This window comes from Vespa velutina, chromosome 4 (genome assembly GCF_912470025.1).
Source record: "Vespa velutina chromosome 4, iVesVel2.1, whole genome shotgun sequence".
Lineage (NCBI taxonomy): Eukaryota > Metazoa > Arthropoda > Insecta > Hymenoptera > Vespidae > Vespa > Vespa velutina.
The window spans coordinates 3,679,763-3,690,074 of record NC_062191.1 but is presented as its reverse complement, the minus strand read 5'-3'; the positions used below and the strand labels follow the sequence as shown (position 1 = coordinate 3,690,074).

General features: G+C 25.0%; 1 long non-coding RNA gene across 1 annotated transcript; it reads left to right on the top strand.

Moving 5' to 3' along the window:
* Positions 1 to 7,230: 7,230 nt before the first annotated feature.
* On the top strand, positions 7,231 to 10,312 carry LOC124948417. Its single transcript, XR_007100718.1, has 3 exons — positions 7,231 to 7,259; positions 7,381 to 7,689; positions 9,869 to 10,312. It is a non-coding gene; the product is annotated as an uncharacterized LOC124948417 (long non-coding RNA).

Here is a 10,312-nt window from a genome sequence, read left to right as displayed (position 1 = left end):
TGACGACGAAGACAACCCCCTCCTCCCTCCCCTGTCCCTCCTTCTCTTCACCTCTCCTTCCCTTAACCAACCCACCTTTTTTCCCCCACAGCGCAATTTTGTTCTTTCCTCTTTTACTTCCTTCTTTTCTCTCTCTCCCTCTCTCCATCTCTCTACTGCTTTCATCCACCACGAAGATGAGGGAGAGGGAATGAAAGGGAAGAGAAGAAGTATTTGGGATTCCCCGAGTCGCTAGGCCGATGATGATGATCACCATGCACACACATTACGTTCGTCTCTAATGTCGGGGAATTCACCATTGGCTCGCTCTTTAAGTAGAATCGAATATTTCTATAGTCGAGTAGACGTAACACCCCAGTCACGATTTTCTACGTGACAAAAGGTGAACGAGTTTGACCTGTGTTTGTTTCGTTCCTTGTTTTTTTTTTTTCTTTCTTTCTTTCTTTCTTGCTTTCTTTTTTTAGATCGTGGGAGAGAATTGTTCCATTTCGTTTCTTCTATTCTTTTCTCATTTTCCCCTTCCTCCCCTTTTTTACTTCTTTTCTTTCTTTCTTGTTTTTGTTCTCTCTCTCTCTCTCTCTCTCTCTCTCTCTCTCTCTCTCTCTTTCTTTTTTTTTGTTTTTGTTTAAATGGTTAACCACAATGAAATATTTTTGCGTCCCTTTTTTTCATTTTACGACGTAAGAGTTTACTCTTTTTTCATAATGTAATTTTTCGATTTTATTTATGATAAAAGAATTGTAATATTATTTGTAGAAATAATAATGCAGAATTATAATATTGTTTGACATTATTTGATATAATATAATACAAAATGCCGATTCACATTTTTTTTCCTTTTTTTTAACGAGATAAAGATATATATATATATTATTTATATACGTATGTATATTTTGTAAGCGTGTGGATATATAAATAATATTAGACTTTATTCAGAGTATCGTTTGAGATCGTAACAATCGTAAATCATAACAAATGGACTGTGAAATTTTGTTTGATGTTCTTTGCTTTTCAGGTTTCATCTCGACGTTCATTTAAAAAACCGGTCGGAATTAGGTGGAACGACTTTCCTGGCATCTTCTTTGCTTCTGGACCAGCAATCATACTCTTTATTCATGAGAATACGTTTTTTCGGAAACTATACCGATCGTCCATTTTGTTTTTTCTTTTCTTCTTCATTTTTGCGGAACGAACTGACATTATATTGTTTTCTTTTTTTTTTCTTTTTGCTTGTCATGGACATTTTTTTTTTTTTTGCAAACATTCTTGTTGTGACATCGAATACCATATGACATATAAGAATCATGCTGTTTCATGGATTAAGTATTGATCATTTTTCAAGGACATCGTGATTATGATATCGTTCTTTCTGTATAATTCTTATCTTTAATAATTCAATTTAATATTTAAATTAATTCAATGGCACGAGAGAAACAAAAAAAAAAGAACGGAACACTTGTATATTCATTTGATAAGTATTGTTATTAATTAATTGTAAATATTTTGTCAAATAAATTGATTGGAAAAATATGAAAATTTTTATGGGTATTTATAATAAAATATCAATTTATAATATAAATGGTACAAATTTAACGCAATTTAATTATATATACTGACCGACGATTTTGATTGAAGATTAAAAATATCGATATATTTGTTATAATTACAAATGTTTTAATTAAAATATTGACACTTTTTGTATTAATGGATATAATACTGATCGATTATATTATCTATTTTATTATAAATATTGATCATTTATTGAAAATACTGATACTTATTTTAAAATGTTTAATAATAATGATAAAATAAATAACAGGCGAAAAAAAAGGTTATCTATTAAAATTTTGTTTAATTCGTTTTAATAAATGTTTGGATTAGTATAACGATAGAAACATAAATATTTTATAACTATGATTAACGGATTAGACGAAAGAAAGGCTTCGTAGCCATCATGCTTTATTTTCTTTTTCTTTTTTTTTTTTTTTCAGAAAATACAAGGTAGAAGTACCGTCAGCAAATATTTCCTAACGTTGACTGCTATTATTATCTATCTTTGTTCTATACTTTTATACGCGATGTTTTCAATAACAAGTGAGACGATTTGAAGATTTTCTAGAAATGACACTTTCAAGATTAGATTGTTCGGAATAATCTAAAGATCAGATTAGGTGAGCTATCTTATTATAGATAAGTTCTTATCTATAATATCTAAACGCCAGTTGTGTACACATTGTTCTTTTCAAGAAGAAAAGATAGAAAGATCGCTTAGAACGATTTAAAATATTATAGAAAATAATATAAAAATAAAATATATTGCCCGCCATTGGGCTGCATATATTATTATTATTATTATTATTATTATTATTATTATTATTATTATTATTATTATTATTATTACTATGACAATCATAAACATTCATGAATATGATGGATTATTTAGAATTTTAATCTAAATCATAAAAAAATAAAAACAAATGAAAAAAAAAAAAAAAAAGGAAAAAAGATAAAAAACGAAAGCAAGAAAAAGAATCAAATTAAACGGGATATACAAATATTGTAAAAGGATGCTTTTTAAATCTTTTAAAATCGTCAAATCGTAAAAGATGATAAAAGAAAAAGAGATAGATAAATAGATAGATAAACAAACAAGAAACGTCCTTTCTCTCGTAAAAGGCATTCGAAGGAAAGGAACGTTACCTTTCGAATCGCGATCTATATATATGTATAAGCACGACGACATTGATCGGGCAATTCTGCTTATGCCATTTGTCCTTTACTTAAATGAGAATGAAAATATATATACCTGATATATTTATGTATATAATATTTTTTGAACCTGCGTTGTTGTCGATCATAGTTACGTGGGATGTTGTGATGCACGCATATCCTCTTGCGTGACAAGGGTTAACATTTACTTCGTTGTGATTGCGAACACATGCTTTTCACAGTAGAACACGTGCCGCTTCTCTCTCTCTCTCTCTCTTTCTCTCTCTTTCTGTTTTTCTCTCTTTCTTTATCTCTGTCTTTTTCTTTTTCTTTATACACATACACAGACATATGTAGATATTTTTCGTCTCCGTTTTCATTCTCATCTTCATTTTCCTTTTCAATCCGTGTAATCACAGACTAATCTATTTTTAACACTCACGCTCGGAAATATATTGCTTACAAAGCTTCGTGAACTTCTAATCGGGGAAGGTCTCTGATCTCCGGTTAACCGAGAAATCGAGTATGGGAGTGTCTTGCATATCTAAGAAGAATTATAAAACAAGTTATGTGGTTTTTTTTCTTTCTTTTTTTTTCTATAGGACAAAAAAAATATATGTATAAAAAAATATAATACATATATAATAATAATATATAATATACATACATATATAATAATATATTTTTTTCATAAATACATATTACAATATTATTATTATTATTATTATTATTATTATTATTTTTATTATTATAATTATAATAATTATTATTATTAGAATAATATACTGTATTAGAGTATTTTAAATATTCTAAAATTGTAATATATTATTCCAATATAATATTCAATATTTTAATATTATAATACTTTTACATGTATATACACTAATTGATACAAATATATATCATATTATTATTGTTATAATAATATTACAGCGTATGAAATGCAATAATTGTTCCTACATTAATATAATGTTATATTATAATAATTTTATGCTATATTATATAATATGTATCATAATATAATATTTCTATTTAATATAAGTGCATTAAGTATAAATATTAAAATATAAGAGTATATTAATTAGTAATATTAAGATGGAGAAATGTAGAAACATTGAAACACATGTGAATTTATTTATTCACAAAATAATAAACAATAGTATTTTTCTTTATACATATATATCGATATATGAATATTTCTACAAATTTATATAATTGTATAATAAATAAATATTTTCCTAGAAAATAGTAAACATAATATATTTCGAAAAAATTATAATAATATATTAATAACACGGCACGATGTGACAAGAGGAAACGAAAAAAGTAAAACAAATAAATAATAACAACAATAACAACAATATCTTTTAACCATTTATTAAGGTATAAAATTGAGAGCCGTCTTTTAAATCGGTTTTTATTTTTACTTTTACCGTGAAATTATTCGTTCGAAGAAAACGTTTAGTCGGCATTGCGATATTCTTTGTGCTTTATGAGATTAGTTATGGCCATTGCTAAATTGTTAATCCATTTATGTCGCTTTTTTCCTTTTCTTATTTTTATTCCTTTATTATTATTATTATTATTATTATTATTATTATTATTATTATTATTATTATTATTATTATTATTGTTGTTTTTTTTTTCTATGAACGAAACCAAAAAGATCTTAGACGCGGATGATAAATCCCAAGATAAAATCTTCGAATATAAGATCGAAGAGAGAAAGTAGAAAGTTGAATGTTTTACGATAGTTCGGAAGTTTAAAATATTCTTTCTTGGATTTATTTATTTTTTTTTTCTTCTTTTTCTTTTTATGAATAAAATCATCATTAAAGATGATATTGCGAGCAATTGTTTGGATATATTCTTATAGGTCATTTTCTCATAATTTACCTTTAATTCCTCTTAATTCGTAATAAACGAAGTACACTCTCAATGACGGCATTTAGAAAGGATTCTTTTTTATATGTTTATATTTTATATATTAGACATCATATATATATAATTTAGATATTCCATTTTATTGAATACTTCATATGAATAATATAATTATTATAAATTATTTTACTATGATTATAACAGAGATCACAATCTGTAAAAATTTTACGTACATAAACGTCCATGAAGAATTTATTTAATACATATTTCATTCGATATACGAATGATTAATTACGAATAGATAATAATAATATTTTATATTTTTTCTTATCAAATCCTAATCTTTCCAGGAACGACTTAGTTTTGGCAAACGTTCTCTTCAAATGTTTACATACCTAAGTATATGTATATAGATCATTTATTGTACCATACCATTCCGTTACTATCAGTTTCGCATGCATTATCTTTGGCATTCTTCAAACAACATGTTTTTCTTTAATGTTATACGCATGATCTTAAATACACATATGTGTGTATATGTTAATCTATATACACACATATACATACAAATTGGTTCATTAAACATTTTTGCAATTGAATTATAATTCATTACATCGATACTCGTTGAAATATTCGACGTAATATTAACGGAGAATTGGTCGGATCATAAATCAAAGATTTTGTCAGGCGATCGATCGCTTTTCGAAAAATAATAATATTTGTTTTAAATAAATAATGAGTTTTAATAATTACTCTTTTTTCAATTTTTTACAATTATTCAATTATAATTTTTCTATGGTACAATAAATCAACAAATATGTTCCCCTCGATAGATATTTATTTTAATGTAATATTTTTTTGTAACAATATTCATATTTTATATGTTCGATTTTAACAAAAAAAAAAAAAAAAAAAAAAAAAAAAAAAAAAAAAAAAAAAAAAAAAAAAGAAAAAGAAAGAAAAAAAAATATTAAACATTAAAGTTGTATTGTACCATTTGCTTACCATTGATGATATTCATTTCTGTTATTATTATATTTGGCATTTCCACAACAAATTATCGATAGCATTTATGTGAAATAGTAATTTTCTCTTAACAATTATTAGCCATCCTACTACATTCTTCGGAGTAATTGTAATCATAGCTTTTTTTTTTTTTTGTATATCGCGAAGAAATATGGGGGACTAAACATACGTCAAGGTCAATTTCTCGGTATCAATATTATTATCAAACGTACGGGAAGTACTTGTATACTTGTATGTATTCTATGTACGTGTATCAATCATTGTAAATTAAATAAAATTACCAAGTCTGGATGAAAGCTATATATCTTTATTTCTTTAATCAGGAAAAAAAAAAGAAAGAAAATTATAATATTTTTTTATGTTACATATTACGATTATATTAGAAAATAAGTGAAACATTTATTGGAAGTGTAACATTATTTTTATTATATATATATATATATATATATATATATATATATATTATTTATAAAATTTCGAATTATATTTCATTTGATCAAAATTAGGGAATGTTTTTTGTTAAATAATTTAATTTAATATAACACGTTTATAAGATTGGCGACATCCTATTGTTGGATAATTCAGAAAGAGAAAGAGAGATAGGAAAAATCATGAGATTTAAAAAATTTATTTTACTATTTTAACAAAGTTATAGAAGTTATAATTGCTAGCGACATAAACGTTATCACGAGTAATCATATAATCAGTGAAATTTCTTACCTGATCCATCGATATAAATACTTAAGGAATTATTTTTTAGATAGAAAATTATAAAAATTGAACTTTTTCGAATCGTATTTACGAATGAAATCAACAAATTATGACTTAATTATGTTATTTAATAATATAATTTTTTGTTAATACCATTTGCATTTGAGAATCGATCGATAAAAAAAATTTATATGAGTTTAAAATTTTTATATTTTTCATTTATAAAAATATTAAAATTTTTTCCTTATAATATAATTTATACAATATATTCATATTATTAAAATATAAACTAAAACTTTCTCTTTAAACAATAAAGAAACTTAAGAATAATGAACTTTTTATCAATCGATAAAGTAGAAATTATGACTTTTAATTGTCGATAATGTATACAACATACTTATCTTCCTGACTTGCTCCGTCAATTATATCGTTTCAAATATATCCGTAAGATGTCAGTATTTAATTACCATTAAGTATACACTTGCATTTTATTCTACAGGGTGTTCTAAATTCACAAATAAAATATTTTACTTTCGATAGTCGATCAAGGGCCAATTTTACAGTAATCAAAATCTACGAACATATATTGGGTAGAGAAAAATTTTTAAAAATTCTATATTAAAAATATATCAATATGAAATGAATACGATAAAAATAAAAAAAAGTAATTGTATCAATACATAAGTATGTAATTTAAGAACTCATATATTTCTGTATAACGTATATTATTATATTGATTAACACTATATAATAATATAAACTATATTCATTAGTATCAGTAAAAAAATATTTTAAAATATTATTGGCATTGTAAAATAATAAATTATAAACTTTCTGTACACCTTATATAAATATATAGGACCAAGTGTACTACTATTCATGTCACGTATTCGTGGATCGGTCTGTCGTTTAAACGATTATATCATAAAATTGTATATGATAATTCGTACATTTATAATAATAATTTATTTCCGAAGTCTATAATTGAAAAAAATTTCTAAAGGATTTATTTCGAACGTCAACTCAATCATATTTTCACGTCGATTTTTACAGGATACCGTTTCCAACAAACGATCATCCATTTGCCGAGTAAGAAAGACGAAAACGTACGAAGATTACCGAACGAAGGAAGTTGACTTTACGAATCACATCGACAGTTGCGTGTCGGTCCCCGTGCCGTGCGGTACGGTATTTAGTATTCTCTTTATTCTTTTGTGTAATTGATTACTATTACTTTTTTTTTTTTATTTTTCTTAATTATATCTGATATAAACGTATATGTATACCTCTCGTATTAATCTACTGTGATTTAGAAGTTCGTCGTGTATGTTTTGAAGCACGATCAACGAATTCACTAACGATGTAAGTTTAACAAACAAGTTATTCTATTTCATTGTTATTTCGAGACAAGTTTACTTGAAACTTTAAACAAGTAATATATATATATATATATATATATATGTATATACAATACTTATAAATAAATTTAAAATAGTCGGTAATAAGTACAACGTATAAGCCGGAAGTCAATTTGTCTTCTTACGTATAGTTTCGAAAGTATTTTTTACTTTTATTTTAATAAGTTCTTTTATTCGACAATTAATCGTCATTTATTTTTTACCTATTCCAAATATATATATGTATGTGTATATATATATATATATATATATATATGTATGTTTGTGTGTGTATATATGTATATATTAGGCTTATCGATTATCCTCGAAGTTACTAGAAAAACAATATCCAAATACTATTTCTTTTCCATACCAATGTCGAACATACGGCTTCATCGCCGTTGTGTCCTCGTCGCTAATGCAAGCTAATTCTCTTGCTATCTCTGGTAAATGATATTTGCTTGAAGAAAATGCCGTTCTGATAAAATTCAATAAAAAATTATCTAAAAGGTTTTAACTGATTACGTTTAATTGTATCACTTTCCTTTCGATTCGATTGGAATGGTTTTAATGCGAAGTAAAAAAAAAAAAAAAAAAAAAAAGAAAATTCATACGAAAAAACTTAACCTTACAAACGTTTAACATTTTGTTAAAATATTTATAATGTCTTTTTTCTTTTTTTTTCTTTTCTTTTTTTTTTTTTTCTTAAATTTAATTAATCTTAATCTGTAATTAATATATAATAAAACATATTATTTGTCGTTATGATTTTTTCTCTTCTATATACGTTTTGACTTTAGTTGTTTTTTTTTTCTTTTTTTTCTTCTTTTTTTTCTTCTTTTTTTTTTACACAGTACAGACATGATAATTGATAATGGAGATAATGTGTTTCTTAATTCATCGAAAAATATTTAACAAACGATTACGATCAGAGATTATACGAACTTTTATCGATTATTTCGTTATATGTAAGTATATAAAAAGTCATTGATATGTATCCTATTCTTGTTATCGAAAATTAGAATTCGATCTATCGTAACATATGTATGTATTATGTGTTACCGGCCGTATTTGTGTTCATTCATTCTGTTACTATACATTATCGTCGTTTTCGATCGTATAAAAATATTTACGATCCATCAACGACTTATCGGAAGAAGATATTAAAATATTTTTTTTGGTTCAAATAAAAAAAAAAAAAAAAAAAAAAAAAAAAGAATTACTTCGTATTAATTTTTGTCTCGCCAGATTATTATTATAATTTTTCGTTCGATGAGACATTATCACAGAATATAAATGAAAAAAAAAAAATGTCTTTACAAAATATATGCAAAGAGATTGTATGAAATGCTGAATTAGTAACTATATATATAACGATAACGTTTCAACGTGTCCAGTAACGAGAACGTTTCAACCGTGGAACAAGTTAGTGGAATTTTGTAAGAGGTCCCGTAGATTGGCTCGTGGAAACTAGTTCATACATTCTAATCGTAATTACGGTTTCTATTGCATTATAATGAAATAATAAATGTGTAAGACAATTTTGGTTTAAACGATATATATATAAAATTTGTAAAATATATAAAATTTTATATTATTATATAAAAAATATAAAAATTATATAATTTTTATATAAAATTTTGTTTGTACGATCTTTTAGATTAAATTATTTTGTTTCGAAAATAATGAATAGTCTCGATACAATAATTTGGAATTATTATAATAATTGATTTGGAGATAACATTTATAATAATATATAGGGTGTACAAAAAGAAAAGTATATATAAACTTTTTTTTCTTTTTCTTTTTTTTTTCTTTTCTTTTTTTCTTTTTTTTTTTTTTCATCAGTTACATTAAATTCTCGTTTTAATAAATTATCAATGAAATAGTATGAATAGAACCTGTAGAATTATTACAATGAAATAATATCTAAAATAAAATATATAGAATGTGCACACTATATATATACATATATATATATATATATGAAATTTATTTCGTGATATTAAATTATCTTTATGAAAATAATTCAATGCTTTATATAATGCTGTTTACATAATGGTGTTTTGAAATTGTTATGGAATATTTATAATATATAAAGAATATAAATGATTTTTATTTTACGTATACGCGTATGTTGTTAGGTTAAGTTCTCGGTTTCTGCTTTCGTCCTTATGTACATATGTATATATCTATGTATATATGTAGTATGTATCTACGAAAAAGAAAAAAAAAAAAAAGAAATTAGAAAGAATAGAGAAGATGACTGAAGAAAGGAAGAAAGAAGAAGAAGAGGTCAGTCACGAAACGATACTTCTTTTATTTAGTTGAGAATTACGAGAGTGGAACGAAGCTCACAGGTGCACGAACTTAGAGAAGGCGATGCGTGCGAATTAGCTCGAGTACACTCCTCTATATTTCCCTTCATTTCAGCTTACTATATTTCGTAAGTCAGTTTAGTTTCGATTGAAGAGGAAGAACGAAAGGAAGAACCTAACCTAAAATCTGGAAAAAAGAAAAGAAAAGAAAGATTATGAAAAGTGACAAAAAGGAAAGACAAAATTTCATATCTGCATATAAATAAAATC